The sequence below is a fragment of the Hypanus sabinus genome, chromosome 3, assembly GCF_030144855.1.
Source record: "Hypanus sabinus isolate sHypSab1 chromosome 3, sHypSab1.hap1, whole genome shotgun sequence".
NCBI classification, from domain to species: Eukaryota; Metazoa; Chordata; class Chondrichthyes; order Myliobatiformes; family Dasyatidae; genus Hypanus; species Hypanus sabinus.
This window is the reverse complement of record NC_082708.1, coordinates 60,282,962-60,306,166: the sequence shown is the minus strand read 5'-3', so window position 1 is coordinate 60,306,166 and position 23,205 is coordinate 60,282,962. Positions and strand designations below refer to the sequence as shown.

Below are 23,205 nucleotides of genomic sequence, written 5' to 3'. Positions count from 1 at the left end.
AGTGCTGTATTGCTCAGAGGGGAGGACGATAGGCTGATGGTGAGTGCTGTATTGCTCAGAGGGGAGGACGGTAGGCTGATGGTGAGTGCCGTATTGCTCAGTGGGGAGGACGGTAGGCTGATGGTGAGTGCTGTATTGCTCAGTGGGGAGGACGATAGGCTGATGGTGAGTGCTGTATTGCTCAGAGGGGTGGATGGTAGGCTGATGGTGAGTGCTGTATTGCTCAGAGGGGAGGACGATAGGCTGATGGTGAGTGCTGTATTGCTCAGTGGGGAGGACGATAGGCTGATGGTGAGTGCTGTATTGCTCAGAGGGGTGGATGGTAGGCTGATGGTGAGTGCTGTATTGCTCAGTGGGGAGGACGATAGGCTGATGGTGAGTGCTGTATTGCTCAGAGGGGAGGACGATAGGCTGATGGTGAGTGCTGTATTGCTCAGTGGGGAGGACGATAGGCTGATGGTGAGTGCTGTATTGCTCAGTGGGGTGGACGATAGGCTGATGGTGAGTGCTGTATTGCTCAGTGGGGAGGACGATAGGCTGATGGTGAGTGCTGTATTGCTCAGTGGGGTGGACGATAGGCTGATGGTGAGTGCTGTATTGCTCAGTGGGGAGGACGATAGGCTGATGGTGAGTGCTGTATTGCTCAGAGGGGTGGATGGTAGGCTGATGGTGAGTGCTGTATTGCTCAGTGGGGAGGACGATAGGCTGATGGTGAGTGCTGTATTGCTCAGAGGGGAGGACGATAGGCTGATGGTGAGTGCTGTATTGCTCAGAGGGGAGGACGGTAGGCTGATGGTGAGTGCTGTATTGCTCAGTGGGGTGGACGATAGGCTGATGGTGAGTGCTGTATTGCTCAGAGGGGAGGACGAAAGGCTGATGGTGAGTGCTGTATTGCTCAGAGGGGTGGACGATAGGCTGATGGTGAGTGCTGTATTGCTCAGAGGGGTGGATGGTAGGCTGATGGTGAGTGCTGTATTGCTCAGTGGGGAGGACGATAGGCTGATGGTGAGTGCTGTATTGCTCAGAGGGGAGGACGATAGGCTGATGGTGAGTGCTGTATTGCTCAGAGGGGAGGACGGTAGGCTGATGGTGAGTGCTGTATTGCTCAGTGGGGAGGACGGTAGGCTGATGGTGAGTGCTGTATTGCTCAGAGGGGAGGACGGTAGGCTGATGGTGAGTGCTGTATTGCTCAGAGGGGAGGACGATAGGCTGATGGTGAGTGCTGTATTGCTCAGAGGGGAGGACGGTAGGCTGATGGTGAGTGCTGTATTGCTCAGTGGGGAGGACGGTAGGCTGATGGTGAGTGCTGTATTGCTCAGTGGGGAGGACGATAGGCTGATGGTGAGTGCTGTATTGCTCAGACGGGTGGACGATAGGCTGATGGTGAGTGCTGTATTGCTCAGAGGGGTGGATGGTAGGCTGATGGTGAGTGCTGTATTGCTCAGTGGGGAGGACGATAGGCTGATGGTGAGTGCTGTATTGCTCAGAGGGGAGGACGATAGGCTGATGGTGAGTGCTGTATTGCTCAGAGGGGAGGACGGTAGGCTGATGGTGAGTGCTGTATTGCTCAGTGGGGAGGACGGTAGGCTGATGGTGAGTGCTGTATTGCTCAGAGGGGAGGACGGTAGGCTGATGGTGAGTGCTGTATTGCTCAGTGGGGAGGACGATAGGCTGATGGTGAGTGCCGTATTGCTCAGTGGGGAAGACGATAGGCTGATGGTGAGTGCTGTATTGCTCAGTGGGGAGGACGATAGGCTGATGGTGAGTGCTGTATTGCTCAGAGGGGTGGACGATAGGCTGATGGTGAGTGCTGTATTGCTCAGAGGGGTGGATGGTAGGCTGATGGTGAGTGCTGTATTGCTCAGTGGGGAGGACGATAGGCTGATGGTGAGTGCTGTATTGCTCAGAGGGGTGGACGATAGGCTGATGGTGAGTGCTGTATTGCTCAGTGGGGCGGACGATAGGCTGATGGTGAGTGCTGTATTGCTCAGAGGGGAGGACGATAGGCTGATGGTGAGTGCTGTATTGCTCAGAGGGGAGGACGATAGGCTGAGGGTGAGTGCTGTATTGCTCAGTGGGGAGGACGGTAGGCTGATGGTGAGTGCTGTATTTCTCAGTGGGGTGGACGATAGGCTGATGGTGAGTGCTGTATTGCTCAGTGGGGTGGACGATAGGCTGATGGTGAGTGCTGTATTGCTCAGTGGGGAGGACGATAGGCTGATGGTGAGTGCTGTATTGCTCATTGGGGAAGACGATAGGCTGATGGTGAGTGCTGTATTGCTCAGTGGGGAGGACGAAAGGCTGATGGTGAGTGCTGTATTGCTCAGAGGGGAGGACGAAAGGCTGATGGTGAGTGCCGTATTGCTCAGTGGGGAGGACGATAGGCTGATGGTGAGTGCTGTATTGCTCAGAGGGGTGGATGGTAGGCTGATGGTGAGTGCTGTATTGCTCAGTGGGGTGGACGATAGGCTGATGGTGAGTGCTGTATTGCCCAGTGGGGAGGACGATAGGCTGATGGTGAGTGCTGTATTGCTCATTGGGGAAGACGATAGGCTGATGGTGAGTGCTGTATTGCTCAGAGGGGAGGACGAAAGGCTGATGGTGAGTGTTGTATTGCACAGAGGGGTGGATGGTAGGCTGATGGTGAGTGCTGTATTGCTCAGTGGGGTGGACGATAGGCTGATGGTGAGTGCTGTATTGCTCAGAGGGGAGGTCGATAGGCTGATGGTGAGTGCTGTATTGCTCAGTGGGGTGGATGATAGGCTGATGGTGAGTGCTGTATTGCTCAGAGGGGAGGACGGTAGGCTGATGGTGAGTGCTGTATTGCTCAGAGGGGAGGACGATAGGCTGATGGTGAGTGCTGTATTGCTCAGTGAGGAGGACGATAGGCTAATGGTGAGTGCTGTATTGCTCAGAGGGGAGGACGGTAGGCTGATGGTGAGTGCTGTATTGCTCAGAGGGGAGGACGGTAGGCTGATGGTGAGTGCTGTATTGCTCAGTGGGGTGGACGATAGGCTGATGGTGAGTGCTGTATTGCTCAGAGGGGAGGACGATAGGCTGATGGTGATTGCTGTATTGCTCAGTGGGGAGGACGATAGGCTGATGGTGAGTGCTGTATTGCTCAGAGGGGAGGACGATAGGCTGATGGTGAGTGCTGTATTGCTCAGAGGGGAGGACGATAGGCTGATGGTGAGTGCTGTATTGCTCAGTGAGGAGGACGATAGGCTGATGGTGAGTGCTGTATTGCTCAGAGGGGAGGACGATAGGATGATGGTGAGTACTGTATTGCTCAGAGGGCAGGACGATAGGATGATGGTGAGTACTGTATTGCTCAGAGGGGTGGACGGTAGGCTGATGGTGAGTGCTGTATTGCTCAGTGGGGAGGACGATAGGCTGATGGCGAGTGCTGTATTGCTCAGTGGGGTGGACGATAGGCTGATGGTGAGTGCTGTATTGCTCAGTGGGGTGGACGATAGGCTGATGGTGAGTGCTGTATTGCTCAGAGGGGTGGACGATAGGCTGATGGTGAGTGCTGTATTGCTCAGTGGGGTGGACGGTAGGCTGATGGTGAGTGCTGTATTGCTCAGAGAGGAGTACGATAGGCTGATGGTGAGTGCTGTATTGTATGGAGGGGAGGACGATAGGCTGATGTGGAGTGGGCAATGCATTTTCTGAGCATTGAATGGACTCGCCCAACTTGGGCTGTGACGTCAGCCTCTCCCTCCCGAATTACTTATGACTGACTTATAGGAGTAAATTTTTTTCATTCTAAGGATGTCCCAGTGTGGTGATCTTTTGAAGAGGAGATCTGAGATGGAAGAGATGACGAATTACAACATTCTGAGTCTCTTCCCTGAAATTGTGCAACAACAGACACAAAAAATTCTGTCTTTTCTTTTTACAGAACTGTAAGTTTATTTACACATCAAATACACAAAGTACAAACATTAGGTATGTACAAGACAGTGAATAAATTCAAATTAAAATAAGATTGCTATTTTCTATAGAGCAGTCATTTTCTATAAAGTGGGGGCCCACCACTCCTGGAAATCCCCTCTGTGACTGCATGCTTCCTCTCCAAGGTTAGCCGGTAATGAAAGAGGGGCAGGCAGTTGGCCCTGGCAGAGACCTTCAGTTTTCACTGTCTGGACCTGTGAATGGCCATCTTGGCCAAGTCTGCCAGTAAATCTTGCTCGCAACCCGTCCCCTTCTGTACTGGGTGCCCGGATGTGAGGAGTGCAGGGCAGAAGTAGAACCGGAACCTGAGCAGCAGCCCCTTCAGATACTCAAACAGGGGCTGCAACGTCTCACACTCCATATAAATGTGATTCACTGACTCCACTCGGCCACAGAATGGACAGGTGAACCTGCTTAAAGGCTGATTGCATGATACTGCCCTTTGCAGTACCTTCCGCCCAGGTCCCCAGTGTACGGGGAAAGATCTCTGCATAAGGAGATTTCCTGCACTGCCAGATGGTAAAGCAGACTGCCAAGCCAAGTCTGGTTGGCAGACCAAGGCAAGAAGTGAAAGGTGTGTAAGAGCAACCTTTAGGAGAAACACTTTGGAACGCCATGGTGGGCATCCCACTAGATGGCTCAAGTTACACGGGACCCTGTCCCGCGTGACAGGCAATTCCAGCCAATCAGGTGGCGGTGCAGCCAGAACCCTCCACTTCCCCGAGACCCCTCAGCACCCACCATGATAGGATGAGGACCAGTCCCCTTCACAGCCAGAGCACCGTCCCCCACCGGCACAGGGTCACCCTGCCTGGATGAAATTAGACCCCACAGGCAGATCCCTCAAAGCAGAGTGGCTGATGTTGCTGGCTGGAAGCCCTGTGCCCTCCTGCAGGCAGTGTCCCTATCGGAGAACATGCATCACCAGCATATGCCTTCTTGGAGAGTGGTTACTGTACAGGTACCTCTGCAGGGTCCTGAGGTGGAGAGTTGCTAGCTGGGTGTGTGTGCACACACACCAGTGACTGACCACCCTCTGTGATTAGAAAACTCAGGACCATAGCAGAGAGCCAGTATCTCCTGTTCCCCCAGCAAAAGTCCACCTGTCTCTTCGGGGTCCTAGAGACATAGGCAATGGGCGACACAAAAGTAATCAGCTGGTACCAAATCTTTACAATGAGAGCTACTTATCAATGAGTTTTACATGGACTGGTGATCCACATTGTCCTGTTCCATTGTGCCTCGTCTGTGGCAAACAGCTTGCAGATGCAACAATGGCTCCAGCAAAGTTGAAAAGATACTACAGATCACAGCCACAAGACATGTAAAAGGGCTGATTATTTTATACCACTATTGGAATCTCAAAACAAACATTAAAGCTTTTGAAAATAAAGTCATAGTTTGTAAAAGAACTCAGGAAGTAAGTTATTTAATAGCATTAAGACCGGTTGACTCGAGAATGTTTAAAAATGTGGGAAAACCTGGACAAAGAACACAGCAATCTTCAGCTACATACAGAAGTACGGTGGCTTAGCAGAGGAAGAGTTCTCATCGGGGTGTTTGAGCAGAAAGGTGAATTGCAGGAGTACTTTCCAGAAAATAGTAGGCCAGATTTTGCAAGGTGCTTTGAAGATGAAGATTGGCTGCAGAAACTAGCCTAACTGGCAGACATTTTTCTTTATATGAACAAGCCTCTGCAAGGCCCTAGAGAAAATGTTTTGACTTCAAGTGACAAGATTCTTGGATTGAAAAGGAAACTGAATCTTTTGGAAAATCATGCTGCAAATGAAATCTTGAAATGTTTCCACACTGCTGCTTGGGCTTGAGAGTGAGGAAGGATATCAGAAAGTCTCGAGTCTTATTGAAAACCACCTGGAAGGACTGCAGAACAAAATTGAACAGTGTTTTCCCTCTTTGAACACAAGTGTATCACTGGATGAGGGACCCTTTCTCTGAATCTTCTGCTCAGCCTGAGAACTTGACGAGAGAGAAGGAAGAACTTTGTGAGCTGCTCTCTGATCATGCACTCAAGATGAAATTTACTGGCCTGCCCCTGGACAAGTTCTGGATTCCTGTGAAAGAGAATCGTGACATTCATAGGAAAGCAATGAACATTTTGCTGCAGTTTTAACTTCTTACATGCGTGAGCAAGCTTTTTCTTGTTTAACAAGCAGCAAAAGCAAAGATAGAAATCGTCTCATTTCAGTTGAAGCTGAAGTCAGTGTGTGCTCATCTCAAGTTCAACCCAGAATTGAGAAATTTATTATGTTTGCCTTATGAGTTTTTAAAATTTATGAAAGAGAAAGAAAGAGTAATTTCAAGAAAGCTAAGCTAAGCTTAGCTATCTTTCTTTCAAGAAAGGTTGGCCAAAAATTCATGCTGTACTCAAAAAAGCATTGACAATTATTTTTAGATTATTATATCCACAACTTACTGATCACACTAATGCACTGTGAGATCTAAATGTAATACCTTTTATGCGGGGGCCTCCTGAGACCTGAAAATTATTTCAAGGGTTCCTCCAGGGCAAGAAGATTGAGAAAGGTTGCCATGGAGACACACTGAGATTGCTGGGTGTCCCTTACTCTGCCACTGCAACATGCATAGGACTACTCTACACTCCTACTTCCTATCCTCATACCAGCAGCCACATAAAATTCCCGAGGTGTTTAGATTTTAAAACAGCCATATTTAAAGGAAAATAAATAAATTTCAGAAATCAGATCAGATGGGAGTTCCAGAAGATCAAAATGTACAATGTATCCCATGCGTCTTCAGACTACAGTAATACATTCCTCCTCAGAAACTCGTCTGCAAGCCAATGGCATTACTCCAAAAGGCAGTGACCCTCTGGGATAAAGAAAACCTTTTTAACATCAAAATGAGAATCAAAAGAAATAAGAAATAAGCACAAGTATCAGAAGTTTGTTCACATTGTGTATCGAGAACCAAAGTGTTGAGAGATTATGCTAAGAACTCCTTGAATAGAGTAATGCATCCACAATATTTTACATTGCGTAAATTCAATTAAAACCTGTCACTGGCGTCACCCTTATACATAGCAGCCAGTAGATATACAGTACCTGGTGACTTTATTGCTTTGAGAGTGACCAAACTGGTAATTGCTTTCTTGCTCAATTGATTGGAAGAAATTTCACTTGAACATAATAAGCAGTTCAAAACATTTTCAAAACCCAAAATACCCCTATTCTATATTGGAATAATTGGTCACTTATTAGGAGTTACCCTTTTTAACAATTTCATTACTAAAGAATCACCAACAAATCATTAAAAATAGACCAATATTTCAGTGCACTCAGTGAAAGAGAAACATAGAAAACCCACAGCACAATACAGGCCCTTCGGCCCACAATGCTGTGCTGAACATGTACTGACTTTAGAAATTAACTGGGGTTACCGATAGCCCTCTATTTTTCTAAGCTCCATGTACCTATCCAGGAGTGTCTTAAAACACCCTATTGTATCTGCCTCCACCACCATTGCCAGCAGCCCATTTCACGCACTCACCACTCTCTGCATAAAAAGCTTACCCCTGACATCTCCTCTGTACCTACTTCCAAGCACCTTAAAACTCTGCCTTCCCATCCTCCGTCAATTCAAGGAAAACAAGCTGAGTTCACTCAAACTATTCTCATAAGGCATGCTCCCCAATCCAGGCAACATCCTTGTAAATCTCCTCTGCACCCTTTCTATAGTTTCCACGTTCTTCCTGTAGTGAGGTAACCAGAACTGAGCACAGTACTCAAGTGGGGTCTGACCAGGGTCCTTCCCCCAAGCCATCAGACTCCTCAATACTCAAGAGTCTAGACTGACATCTACATAATTTATTATTGTATTGTAATTTGTCCTCCACTGTGCCTGTTGTCTTGTTTATTAATTATTGTACTGCCCTGCACTGCTTTGTGCACTTTATGTAGTCATGTGCAGGTCTGCAGTCTAGTGCAGTTTTTTATGTTGTTTTTACGTAGTCTAGTGTAGCCTTGTGCTGTCTCACATTGTCTAGTGTAGTTTTGTGTTGTTTCATATAGCACCAGGGTCATGGAGGAACATTGTTTCATTTTTACTGTGTACTGTACGAGCAGTTTATGGTTGAAATGACATTAAACGATTTGATGCAGCTGTAACATTACCTCTCAGCTCTTGAACTCAATCCCACAGTTGATGAAGGCCCATGCACCACATGCCTTCTTCACCATACAGTCAACCTGCTCAGCAGCTCTGAGTGTCCTATGAACTCAGACCCCAAGATCCCAGTAATGCTCCACACTGCTAAGAGTCTTACAATTAATACTAGATTCTGCCATCATATTTGACCTACCAAAATGAACCACCTCACACTTATCTGGGTTGAACTCCATCTGCCATTTCTCAGCCCAGTTTTGCATCCTGTCGATGTCCTGCTGTAATCTCTGACAGCCTTCCACACTATCCACAACACCTCCAACTGTTGAGTCATCAGCAAATTTACTAACCTATCCCTCCACTTCCTCATCCAGGTCATTTATAAAAATCATGAAGAGAAGGGGACCCGGAACAGAGCACACCACTGGTCACTGACCTCCATGCAGAATATGACCCATTTTACAAGCACTCTTTGCTTTCTGTGGGAAAGCCAATTCGGGATCCACAAAGCAAGGTCCCCTTGGATCCCATGCCTCTTTACTTGCTTATAAGCTTTGCATGGGGTACCTTATCAAATGCTTTACTGAAATCCATATACATTACATATACTGCTCTACCTTCAACAATGTGTTTAGTCACATCCTCAAAAAATTCAATCAGGCGCTTAAGGCACGACCTGCCTTTGACAAAGCCATGCTGACTATTCCTAATCATATTATACCTCTCCAAATGTTCATAAATCCTGCCTCTCAGGATCTTCTCCATCAACTTACCAACCATTGAAGTAAGACTCACTGGTCTGTAATTTCCTGGGCTATCTCATTTTCCAATACCAAATCAAGTACAGCCTCTCCTCTTGTAGGCTTATCTACATATTGTGTCAGGAAACCTTCCTGCACACACCTAACAAACACCACCCCATCTGAATCCCTTGCTCTAGGGAGATGCCAATCAATATAGGGGAAATTAAAATCTCCCACCATGACAACCCTGTTATTATTGCACTTTTCTGCTGGTTTCTAATGTTGTAAATCAGAATGAGTCATCTACACAAAATTTTATGTTCATATTTTCTTTTAAGGATATAGGTTTAATATCACATTCAACAGATGACTACTAAACATCTTGTATTGATTTAAGTGTAATATTTTCAGCTTTGTTCCTGCAGAAGTAAATTAATCTCCAAAGATTTCAATGTCACAGGCTCTTATTAACTAAAACAGAATTAATTTAACCTCTGACTGTGGAATGTAAGGAAGTGAATAGTATTGTGTAACTAATATCATGCCAGATGCTAATTCAGTCTGTCTTGAAGTATTTTTTAAAAATGCCTGTGTACAACTGAGTCAAACCAAGTAAATTCCATGTGGCAAAGAATTAATTAGCACTTCTGAAAAAAATCTCTGTAATACATGCCCAACTTTGAACTCACGAAGAACTTAAACACAGCTAGCATAGCATCTCAGATGTCATGTTTTGCATAGTATTGTAATGACAAAGCTTAATTTTGTTCACTTTATTGAGTGATCTGTAGGAACATTATAAATGGTCTTAGGGCTGATCCACTACACCGTAGAATCTTTGCTTCACAGATCTTTCACTGTAGATTCACCGTTGTTAAAAGTAACAAGGAAAAATATTTGAAAGCAGCAAATGTTCTTATTCCCTGAAGTTTCCAGGAGTGCAGAGTCAATCAAATCATGACATATTGACAAAATGTGATGCTATTTCTGTGGACAGGATTGTTAATGGCCTCCTTAAGGGATACTGCTTGTGCTACTAAGTTGTAAATATCTGTGAAGGAAATAGAAAATCTCGTACATTGCTGTTTTGGGAAGTTGTAAGATCCCAGCTGCTATTTAACAATAGGCTTGTTCTGAAATAGAATAGATATCTAGACTTCCAAAATGCTGGTGGAACACAACAGGCCAGGCAGCATCTATAAGGAGAAGTACTGTTGACATTTCGGGCTGAGACCCTTTGTCAGAACCAGGACCAATCCTGACAAAGGGTCTCGGCCCAAAACGTCGACAATGCTTCTCCCTATAGATGCTGCCTGCCCTGATGTGTTCCACCAGCATTTTGTGTGTGTTGTTTGAATTTCCAGCATCTGCAGATTCCATCATGTGAGATATCTATACTACCCATTTAGTGGCTGAAATCTTCACAGCAGTAGGTGGTAATGGAACAAATCTAGCCCAGTAAGTGAGGTTTTGGATTTTGACAATGAGATTTAGGCAGATATTAAAATGGCCTTACACTCTGCAGTGTCATTGCTAATTCTGTAACAGGTAGATATAGCTGAGGTAACTACTTAATCAGAGTTATAACCTCCATTTCTTTCTCTTCTTTTAATACAATATGATCATTTATGACGTCAATGGAGTCACATGCACTGTTTCATTTAATGTACCTAGGGAGAGAGGGACTGCACCTAATGATTCAAAACAAATCTTTCGGAAAGCTTGGTGCTTCTAGTGTGATTGGTTATTTGATGTTTTGTCTGTCTGTTCTGGGGACAGAGCACACCTGTCAACTGTTGAGGAACTACAGCCTGTGAATATTGTACTTCATTCTTTTTTCAATTGTAATGTCATTACATTATCTCCTTAATATTAAGGCTCTGTTGAGTCTATTTTGAGTACAGGCCTCCCCAACCTAAAACCCCTTAGCACTGCTAGCATTTGGCATTTCCATCTATTACTAAAGTACTTCACAATTCTTTTTTATCCACAAATTACAACTAGTATTACAGTGTGCCCCATGTGCCCTGGAGAATGTAGTCTTCAATATCTTTATCACCTTCTTTGAAGAAAAATTCTCAGGAGTATCCCGGTCTTCGTGATTGCTCTGGGATGTGGGTTTGTTTTATCACCTCAATTGTTGATTTGATGTGCACCTGCCAGCACTTAACACCACCAAAAAAATCTGTTTCCATGGTAACATAGCAAGCAATCAACTTTAGTTGGCAAGTCATCATCTGAAAAAAGATGTCAACAGCATTTTAAATAAATTGTTTCTTTAAAAAAATAAGTGAATTCTGCTTGCATTACTGTCAAAGTTGTAAATATCCATTCTTGCCTGTAGTTGTTTTTCAGAGAGGATTTCAAGCACGCTTCATTGGGAATTACAAATTACAATCAATTAAGAAAGCTATTCTCTATTATTAATGGTGCTATAAAATGACCTGAGATTTGTATATTTAATTATTATTGCTCCAAAATTAAATTACAATATTTTTTACAGTAAAATGCGGTGGGAAGTCAATTTTATGCAAGGATGTGTGGTGCAATAATGCAGCGAAATGCAGTAATGCCTATTGGTAGGTCATTTACACCAGTTAACGAATTCAATTCCTAAAATTCATTTCCTATTCATTTCCTTGAATTTACACCAGTTATCGAATTCATTTCCTATTCATTTCCTTGATCAGCCATGATCTCAAAATGGCGGTGCAGGCTCGAAGGGCCAAATGGTCTACTTCTGCACTTTTTGTCTATTGTCGATAATAAGTCACTCTTGAGATCCTAATTACCATGGCAGAGTTGCACAGAGTGACCTTCCACTAAGTGGTCATGGTAGTCCCTATACAAGGGTATTCACAAAACATTATGATTTTCCGAATGCAGTGACTAAAATGTTTGTCAGATATATAAATTACTTGCCTTTATCTTTGGAACCACCCACTTCAGCCATGCATCTTCTCTCTTAAAAATCTCAATTCCACCCACCCTGACATGAATGGTCATGTAATGGTCCAATCCAGTCCCTGATTTCTGCACCAGGCAAAAAAAAATGCAATACAAATTTCCCATCCTATCCCATCCCAATCACCTCACCTTCTGATTTATTGGAAAAATTCTTGAGCTTTGGCTTGGAAAGCAGTAACTGGGTTAAATACATCCAATCCAAAATTGTGAGACACCTGGTCATTTGTGTCCAAGACCTCAGATGCGAGTGAGATGTTTAAGCAAGAGTCAGCCTGAACCACTATCTGTTGTATTCCAATTTAGATCTTGTGGTAATAGCTCGAAAATCTACATCTTCAGAAGTCATTCCACAGAGTTTATCCCTGAAATGTATCTTTAAGGAAACCTCTTTGTCATTAGAAATGTTTACATTGCTTCTCAAACAGTCCAGTCTGAGAATTGCAGTTGTTTGCAAACAGGAGTTCAAATGTTTCAGCATATACATTCATGTAACATCTTTGTTGTTTCCAAGAACTTGGCAACTTTCCCTTCCACAAGTTCTATTTTGCTCATTGTTCCAAGCGTTTTTTTTGTTATTTATGCAGATGTGCATGGCAGTTGTTTGGTCAGGTCTTCACTTACTATCAGCCACTCCCAAAAATGATATGGATCCCATGATAAGAGCTTTACTCCTCTAACTAAACCATTTTGCTTCATGTGTAATATTCCCTACTGATAAAATAGAATGGGTAATGAATACAAATTTTGTTCCTATCAGGAAGAAAAGATTACCAATAATGTTTCTCTAGATATCCAATTAGAGTCTCCCATTATGTCTACTATCTCTATCATTTCCCCACTACCTGCCCCAAAGTCCACATTTTCCACCTGCTCAATCCCTAGCCTTGCCAACCCACTACCCCAGGTCATTTTAAACTGTATGATTCTTCCCACAAGTAGAATTTTAGAAGTAGGTGAAAGAGTTGCTAGAGCACTAACAGAGATTTTTGTATCTTCATTAGCCAACAGTGAAGTATCAGAAGATTGGAGGATGCCTAATGTTGCGTCTTTATTTAAACAGGCAGAAGCCAGGGAAGTGACAGACTTGCATTATTTCCCTATGTACCTTACATTACTGATGGGGAAGTTATTGGAAGGGATTCTGAGAGGCAGAATTTATCTGCATTTGGAAATTCAAGGACTAAGCAGACATGCATGATTTTGTTCATGGGGTATCGTGTTTCATATTTGGGAGTTATTCGAAGAGGTGCTTAAGGGGAATGATGAGGGAAAGATGGTAGATGTCGCCTACATGGACTCTAGTGAGGTTTTTGATAAGAGTGTCATAGTAAGCTGGTTAGGGAGATTAGAACACATGGGGTCTAGGATGAGCTAGCAACTTGGATAAAAAAATTGGCTTGGTGATATCAGGCAGTGAATGGCAGTGGAGTGTTCTTTTTCAGATTGGAGGCCTGTGCACTAGTTTGTTCCTCAGGGATTGTTTCCGATCCACTGTGGTTGGTCATATCAACAATTTGGAACAGAATTTCGGTGACATGATTCACAGGTTTGCAGATGACACAACTGGTGGTGTGACAGAGTAAAGAAGGCTGAAACAATTTAGAACAAATGGGAAAGTGGGCAAGAGAATGACTGGTGGAACTTAACTGGGACATTCACGGAGGATCCTGGCGATGGGTTCTTCCTTGTTGTTAGGTTCAGCCAGGAAACCTAACAATGAGGAGGAACCCGTCATTATCACCTGTCTTCCTGATATTTCCATGGTTTCTGGAAGGTTCACCAGGATCCTGAAGAAATATCAGATTAATACCATCCACAAACCTGTAAAGAAGCTCAACTCATAGCTTATGTGTGTCAAAGATGATCTGGGACTCAGAATGGCTTTCATTTACAGGATTCCCTGTGAATGCTGAGCACTGTATATCGGTCTGATGGGACACATGGTGGAAACACGCATCAATAAACATGGGAGGGTGTATCCATTTGGGTTATCCAGAGAAATCGGCGCTAGCAGAACATTGCATTCGCAATGGACATAGGATTGACCTTGATGGCACAAATCTACAGTGCCATGCCAGTGGCTTTTGGAACCACCTGGTGAAGGAAGCCATTGAAATAAAATTAGAGGAAAAGAATTTTAACAAAGACAAAGATCGCACCCTAATTAAAAACTGGAATTTGATTGTAAACAAGGTGGGACAGCATAAACCTGACTGGATGAGGACTACCCAATCAGGAGGGACAGATGATGGGGGTATAAATACCACCAGACTAGAAATGCCTGTGCATCATCTCTGATGAAGGTGGCAGAGTTTGTCATTGAAATGTTGACTAAAATCGATACCTGTACCCGGCTGGAAGCCTAAGAAGACTTCATTTCTCACATATGCTGGGAAAGCACTAGGTCTCTTTCCATTTTCTTCATTACCCTATAATGGGCCTGGTTGCATGGATCCAGTCTGAAGCTAGACGTAAGTGCTTGGATCCCACTAGAGGCAGCACCTGAGCACTTGCATCCTAAGTCCCCGGCACAAGGGTCCTGTCAGATTGCAGCTCATGGTGCTTGATTCCCATTCAGTGCCAGGCCTGGGTGCTCAGATGCTGCTAGCTTCAGGAAAGAAAATAGTTCCCTCGTCATTCTCACCCCTGTAGCAGAGATTTTTCTTGTTGATTATTAAAGGAAAAGATTTTGCCTTTGTGAAGCCCCATTGAGAGTTATTAAAGGTCTGGCCATCTGGAACAGTTGGAGCCTTCTGTAACCCCAATCCATAAATAAAAGTATTAAAGTGCATGAAGAAATAAGCCTGGAGAATTCTTGCTTACTGCATTAATGACATATTGAGGAAATTGCCAAGGAAGCTTTGGATGGGATGTATTCTGTGCTTGAGCTTTGGAAAGCAATAAGCAAATCTGGACACTTAACAAGTGAAAATCGGCAGATGCTGGAAATCCAGGCAACACATACACAGTACTGGAGGAACACAGCAGGTCAGGCAGCTTCTATTTAAAAAAAAGTATTGACCTTTCAGCAGGAAAATCTGGAAACCCTTTAAAAATTATCATTGAACTGATGAGATTTATTGCCAAAGATGTTTAAAGAACGTTGTCTTTGAAATGAATGTTCAGTACTATAAATAATTGTGGAAAGTGTTTCCTTACACATTATGTGTAGCAAGGTCATAAATAGCTTCTTATAAATTCATTTCTGATTTTAGCATCAAAACTATGTTCTTCCCTTAACAAACATTACAGTACAGTTATTACACCTCCATATCTGAGCAGTTATGCTCCAGCCACAGAGGCAAAAAAAATATCGAACTTGAATTCCAAACAGCAAGCTGACTGAAAGGCAGATAAGCAAAATCATAACATCAGCACTCCCCCTCACTGTGGAAACTTCTCTCAGTGTTACTAGCTGATGGCAGTTTCTCACAATAACTTGCTTCATCAAAGACAGTCTGCATCTCATTATGGTGTGCATGCAGACAGACTTATCTCAAGGCTTGATTCTGGCTGGAACTCACCCTAAGATCAAAGGAGCACTGAAGCAACCATAGTACTGAGGAGCCCAACCTGGGTGGATCCATTTTAGGTCAACTGCCTGCATCCATTTATCTTCAGCTACTTAATAGGAAACAACATTGATTACATATCTCCTGATCCACTCTCAAGCCCCAATAACTCTGTCACATAGTAAGGTCTGACAGGCATCCAGCATCAAATGAAAAAGTGGCAGGTAATATATATCCCACACAAGAAAAACCTCCAACAATTAACCGAATCCACTTGACTGCAGTCACATTGTTCAATTACTTTGGAACTCAGATTCATTCATGAACTGCCTATGATAGCACATAATGCTTTGCGTGCAGGATGACATATCAGTCGGGTGCTTCTGTGTGCGTGATGTACTGTACGTACTGGAGCTCTGGAGCCTAAACTGGTGTTGGTAATCCCCATCATTTTGAGCCACCCTCTATCAACATCACGGGGTTACTACAAATAAGAAGTGTTGTGAATCCAGTCAAAACAATGTTCAAAGTAAATTTTACTGCCGAAGTATGTATATGTCACCATCTACTACCTTGAGATATATTTCTTGCAGGCATTTACAGGGATAAAAGAAATAGGAAAAACTACACGTACAGCAAAGACCGGCAAATTAATGTGCAAAAGCAGACAAACAGCAAATAGAAATAATGCTGAGAACATAAGTTGTAAGGAGTCTTTGGAAGTAAGTCTGTAGGTCATAGGATCAGTTCAGAGTAATGGTGAATGAAGTTATCCATGCTAGTTCAGGAACCTAACAGTTGTTCAGTCATAATTGTTCCCAAATCTTGTCGTGTTTAGCAGAGTAAGATGGAAAATAAATCTTGATTAGAGATTTAATTCCCAGCTCTTAAACCCTCTTCACAATTTACAACACATGTCAAGAGTATGGATGAATATTCACCTTGTGCCTAACTGAGTAGATGCAACATCCCTTACAGATTGCTTCACTTGATTAGAATCTCTCCACTGGGCTGAGAGAACACCCACTCCTCTATTAGCACAACATGGCTACAATAGCTATCATCTGCACATGGTTATTAAGGCAACATTTTGTTCCTCTATGATAACCAAAAATGAACAAGAGCAGTAAGATCACAAAATCACAGTTGCACACCATCTGGATTTATATCAGTGTTGCTTGTAATTCTGAAATAACCCACATTGTTAGTGAGCCTTCACATAATGACTCCAGCAGTTCAGCACAAAAATCCACAAACAAGTTCACAGATCAGCTGTGGGTCTTCAATAAATTAATATAAACAGAATGAAGAGATTCATTCTACATTCCCTAGTCCACTCAGCAGTGGTGAGCCAATCGAACTCTTGAAACAATCCAGTAGCCTTTCAGGATCATCCTTCCAATGCTAACCCAGAATTCCAGTGTTCGTCAACTTACTAGGTTTGAGTTTCCAACTGCAGAATTTCAGTTTTCTATTCCAACTATGTTGCTGGTTATATCCTAGTGATCTTTGAGGAAAGAGAGGAAATACTTGCATGGCACACTATCAACAAAAATTATGCAAAGTACTACTTATAATCATATTTTACAGCTCCAGAAATCTATTTTAGTTGTGAATAGTAACTTTTAAAAGACAGGTAAACTACATTGTTGATTCAGTGCATTAAGTTGGTGGTAAACAGTTATTAGGATTACTGACATTAATTAGAACACACTACATAACAAATGGAAATGTTGATGTGGAAAAATTGTAAATTTATTTTCACGAGCTAAATTTTGTCATCATGTGATCACTGAATGCAAGATGATTTTCAATTAAACCTCTGTTTTTAGCCAGGATTTCCCAGGAGCTGCCAGTGGCCACCCATTTCCACACTGACATATCTGTCCATTGTCTCCTCTACTGCCACAACGAGGCCAAGTGCAGGTTGGAGGAGCAGCACCTTGTATTCCATTTTTGGTATATCCAACCTCGAGACATGAACATCAATTTCTCTGACTTCATGTAACCATTCCCCTCTGCCCCACCCATTTTGTTTTCCATCATTCTAATGGCCATCTCACTGCTTCTCTTCCCCTCCTCTGCCCTTTGGTTCCCTCGCTCCTATCAGGTTCCTTCTTCAATCCTCACTTGGACTCACCTTTCATCTGCCAGCTTGTGCTCACTCTCCCTGCTTTTTATTCTGGCTTCTGTCCTCTTCCCTACCAGTCCTGAAGAAGAGTTAGACTATTTCCCTCCGTAGATGCTGACTGACCTACTGAGCTCCTCCAGCATCTTGTCTGGGTTGCTTTTTTTTGATTTGTTGTAATCTAAACATGGTTGTATCTTACTGTTGAAGTAATGACTCTGTTAAATCCATAAGAATGCTAACACATCACTCTTGATAGAACACTTTGCCAGCGTTGGCAGAATCAGCCAAAGCTCTAAATGAAACGGCTCTCAACTTTAGTATTGTCAATTTTTTTCAGCTCTTACAAAGGCAGTCAAAATATAAGGCCAAGGATTCTTTTACTGCAGCTTATGGAACCCAGCCATGCCATGGTTTAATTTAACTTTTGCCCAAGTCTAAGCAAAGAATCTGCCACGAGGTGTGAGGTTTCTGCTCCAGTCTTCGATTCCAAAAGAGCAGTTGCCAGACAATAATCAGATCTAGCTCACTCACAAGATTCTTGCAGAAAACTGCATTCTAACTGAGAACAACTAGCTCAGGGTTCAGAGAATACTGGAAAGTATTAAACGGCACTGCATACAACATATTATGTGGAAACAGAAGGTTGACATGACTGGTTCTTGGCAGAGCTTATGCTCCACACTCAGCACATGCTGCTCCTCTATCGTCCACATTTGCTCAGCTTCCTCTAAGATCCCTGTTATTCAGCTCAACTGTTTTTTTTGTGTGATAACCATACAAAACTGGTAGTGAGTGATAAGTTATTTAAGTATGAGGGGTGATTGATAAGTTCGTGGCCTAAGGAAGAAGGAGTCAATTATAGAAAACCTAGCACATTTATTTTTCAACATAGTCCCCTCCTACATTTACACACTTAGTCCAGCGGCTGTGGAGCATACAGATCCCTTCTTTGTAGAAGTGGTCCATAGCAGGGGTGATTCATAAGTTTGTGGCCTAAGGTAGAAGGTGATGAGTTATATAGCTCTCGTTACATGCAAGAGCATTTCAACTCTGAGTGAAAATGCAGAAAGTTGAAGTTAATAACTCATCTCCTTCTACCTTAGGCCACGAACCTATCAATCACCACTCGTAGCTCATATTCTGGGTATATCCTGCTCCAAAGACTGTTTGACTGCTCCATGTAGTGTTAGTGCTCACCAGCGAAATGTGTGAATTGCTAATTCAGCTCCACAAAGGAGCCTCTAATTAAGCCCTGTTTGGGGATTAACATCAATATACATGTTCTGGGTGTTTCACGATGTACTTCATGCAACGCAGAAACACCCGACTGAAGTATCATTCAGCACTTTCGGCATAATTTGTATTTCATAAATGAACTGTTTTAAATTATTAACATAGTTTAAATGGCATCAACTAATAACTGATTTTTTTTTGCATGTGGCCTATCGAAATCCCTTCATAATTCTAAACTCTCCTATCAGATCTCACCAAAGCCGTCTCGTTTCTCCATCATGCTACATCTTTTGGGAAGTAATCTTGTTTACTCTTCCATCATTGCCACTGTATTCTTTTAGTGACTTAAACAACTAGCTTATACACTGCTTTTATGAAAATGATATTAAAGGTGTTGAAATATTTGATTTGTTCATCTCTGCTATATAATTTGTTATTTTCAAAGTCTCCTTGTTTCAAAGACAGTAAATTGGGGAAAAAAATGGTTTTCCAATTCAGAGGAGGTCTAATTGAGAAAAATGGTAATTTATCTTACTCAGGCAGGGATATATTTGTGTATCCTATTGATAAATAACATCTGTATATTAATTAGTAAGAACCAGTGATATTTCTGACCAAATAGTCATAAAACTTCAGGATATACAGTGGCATGCAAAAGTTTGGGCACCCCGGTCAAAATTTCTGTTACTGTGAATAATAATGTTAAAGATTAAACATTCTTTTCAACATTTTAAGCAAGATTAGTGTATTATTTTTCTTTTCTACAATTTTAGAGTGGAAAAAAAGAAAAGGAGCACCATGCAAAAGTTTGGGCACCCCAAGAGATTTGAGCTCTCAGATAGCTTTTACCAAGGTCTCAGACCTTAATTAGCTTGTTAGGGCTATGGCTTGTTCACAGTCATCATTAGGGAAGGCCAGGTGATGCAAATTTCAAAGCTTTATAAATACCCTGACTCCTCAAAACTTGTCCCAACAATCAGCAGCCATGGGCTCCTCTAAGCAGCTGCCTAGCACTCTGAAAATTAAAATAAATGATGCCCACAAAGCAGGAGAAGGCTATAAGAAGATAGCAAAGCCTTTTCAGATAGCCCTTTCCTCAGTTTGTAATGTAATTAGGAAATGGCAGTTAACAGGAACAGTAGAGGTCAAGTTGAGGTCTGGAAGACCAAGAAAACTTTCTGAGAGAACTGCTTGTAAGATTGCTAGAAAGGCAAATCAAAGCCCCTGTTTGACTGCAAAAGACCTTCAGGAAGATTTAGCAGACTCTGGAGTGGTGCTGCACTGTTCTACTGTGCAGTGACACCTGCACAAATATGACCTTCATGGAAGAGTCATCAGAAGAAAACCTGTCCTGCGTCCTCACCACAAAATTCAGCGTCAGAAGTTTGCAAAGGAACATCTAAACAAGCCTGATGCATTTTGGAAACCAGTCCTGTGGACTGATGAAGGTAAAATTGAACATTTTGGCCGCAATGAGCAAAGGTATGTTTGGAGAAAAGAGGGTCCAGAATTTCATGAGAAGAACACCTCTCCAACTGTTCAGCACAGGGGTGGATCGATCATGCTTTGGGCTTGTGTTGCAGCCAGTGGCACGGGGAACATTTCACTGGTAGAGGGAAGAATGAATTCAATTAAATACCAGCAAATTCTGGAAGCAAACATCACACCGTCTGTAAAAAAAAAGCTGAAGATGAAAAGAGGATGCCTTCTACAACAGGATAATGATCCTAAATACACCTCAGCATCCACAATGGACTACCTCAAGAGGTAGTCATCGACCTAAACATCATCGAAAATCTGTGGATAGACCTCAAAAGAGCAGTGCATGTGAGACGGCCCAAGAATCTCACAGAACTAGAAGCCTTTTGCAAGGAAGAATGGGCTAAATTGCCTAAACAAGAATTGAAAGACTCTTAGCTGGCTACGGAAAGCGTTTACAAGCTGTGATACTTGCCAAAGGGGGTGTTATTAAGTAATGACCATGCAGGGTGCCCAAACTTTTACTTCGGGCCCTTTTCCTTTTTTGTTATTTTGATACTGTAAAAGATGGGAATAAAAAAGTAATCTTGCTTAAAATATTAAAGAAATGTGTCATCTTTAACTTTATGCCTTTTGGAAATCAGGTCATCTTTTACTCGCTTAGCTATTCACAGTTACAGAAATTTTGACAGGTGCCCAAACTTCTGCATGCCACTATAAACGTATCCAAATTTCAACTTCATGCTTACTGCTCTGCAAGCAGCGATGTGGAGTCAGAGAGAATTTTTTCCATAAACACTGGGGAGACCTTATACTAAATTGAAATTCTTCTCAATGCCAAAGTGTGGATTGAGACTTCTTGCTATGATTTGCCTTGCAATAAGCCATTTGTAGAATGGATTACAACAAAATTGTGGTTTTGTTGTTAACAAGACTGATGAAATTGTGGAAAATTATATTGATTTTCTCTTAATTACAGTAATTTGCAAAAAGTAAATAGGCATGTTTGTTTATGGGGACAAGCAGCTTAAACAACATAAATTCCTTTAATGCTCATTAAAGGCATTTTAGAGCCTATTCTATCGTGTTTCCTAGTGAGAACAGCTGCTGCCCTTCCTCAGCCTTTAGTAGTTATTACTAGGGAGTGAGCAGGGCAACTTTCAATGGCTTGGAGACCAAGGCAAATTCACTGACTCTCATACTGGTTCTGCTGGCGAAGGCTTAGAGTCACACAACAGGTTAAAAGGCTCTCCACCCGCTTTTCCTCTATTCCCCATTCTAACCTTTTACCTCTTCTCCCCTGCCTATTACTTGCCCCAGGTCCCCTCCTCCTTCCCTTTCTCCTATGATCCACTCCTCTCCTATCAGATCCCTTCATCTCCAGCCTTTGACATTTCCCACCTACCAGGCTCCACCTATCGCCTTCCGGCTAGCCTCCTTTCCCCTCCCCCCCACACATCTTTATTCTGGCATCTTCCCCCTTCCTTCTAGACCCGAAGAAAGGTCTCGGCCCATAACATCAACTGTTTAGTCACCTGACCTGCCAAGTTCCTCCAGCATTTTGTGTATATTGCAAAAGGCACTTTGACCTGCTGTGCATCCTGACCTTCAGGCGCCCATTTATGCTGACACTACATTAATCCCGTTCTTTTTATTTATCTCCCCATGTTCCACCAACCTCCCTCAGATTCTACTGCTCACCCATGTTCTGGGATCAGTTTGCACTGACCTACCAATCTGTACATGTTTGGGATGTAGGGATTAACCAAAGCACCCAGAGGAAACCACTCTATTCACAGGCAGAACATGCACAGCCCACACAGATAGCACTGGAGATCAGGAACGAACTTGTATCACTGGAGTTGTGGGGGAGCATCTCTGCTACCTGCCTGACGGTTCCCCCTCATGCATCACTCCGCAGCTCCTCTACTGGATCCCACTGGCCTAATCTCTCCATGCAGTCCACCAACTCCTCCAAGGCCATTCTCTGCTGGTTACTGACCCTTGGTCAGGACCAGCGGACACCAATCTTTTCATATGCTCCCTGCTGATATAATCATCAATATGCTCTCTCTCTTTTTCTGCATTCCTGATTGTGCATCCAAGGCAGAAGTAGCCAGTATTTGTGAGATGGAGTGAGACAGAGAATACTAACTCATGGGATAGGATGGCACATAACACACACTCAGCACTGATGGCCAGGCCTAACACTTGTATTACCCATAATATCCATTGAATCACTATTTAGAAATACATCATTCTTCTCTGGTGGAGATTCTGAATGTTACAGGAAACATCTGACTAATTTTAATGTATTTTGGAGATGGCATCAGACAGAAGCAATTACTGTCAAGCATATTATAAAAATGCATGTGTACAATAGGGGTATAAAATTCAACTGTAGCTGTTGAATATAAAGGCATAAATTAAAGGGAACACTGCAGGTCAAGTAACTAGCTGTAAGGGCTGTTATCAAGAATTTTCCTATGACATTTGGTTAATCATAGGCTTGAGTTATATCTTACCTCAGACTCGATGGGCTGAATGACCTAATTTTGCTTCTGTATTTTATAGTCTTACTGTCATGCTTAATGGGCTAACGAGCTGAAAATAGGGATGTATTGGTGTTCCTTCATGTATTTTGTTCCTGTTGAAGAAAGAGGGATCTCAGAAGTGTGAGGCAGCATGATGGAAATTACAAGACCACAAGCCAATAGCTACATTTCAACAAACTTGCAGGTGCATTTGGCTAAATTGACCTAAGGAGGGCTTTGCGCCAGGTTCTGGTGCAGAGCAAAGATGGACAGGTCTGGAATCAGGCTTCAACAAAGGAAGGGCATCATTATTGGGTGCGCTGCTTTCGTGCATATTGTTCATTTCAATCCTGCCTTCTTGCAAATTTTGAGTTCACATTGTCCGTCTAAGCTATGCATTGCTCTTGGCCTCCTTTTGACCTCAGGGAACACTAATGGAATGTCAAACAGAACAATCCACCGTGTGAATAACAATATCCATCTGCTCAGCCATAAAATTGGGTTTT

The 23,205-nt window shown here is 43.0% G+C and overlaps 1 protein-coding gene across 1 annotated transcript in view; it reads left to right on the top strand.

Annotated features, from left to right (window-relative positions):
* tenm4 (teneurin transmembrane protein 4) overlaps positions 1-23,205 on the top strand; it is a 1,643,409-nt gene that overhangs the window by 1,459,826 nt on the left and 160,378 nt on the right. The gene's annotated exons all lie outside the window — the stretch shown is intronic.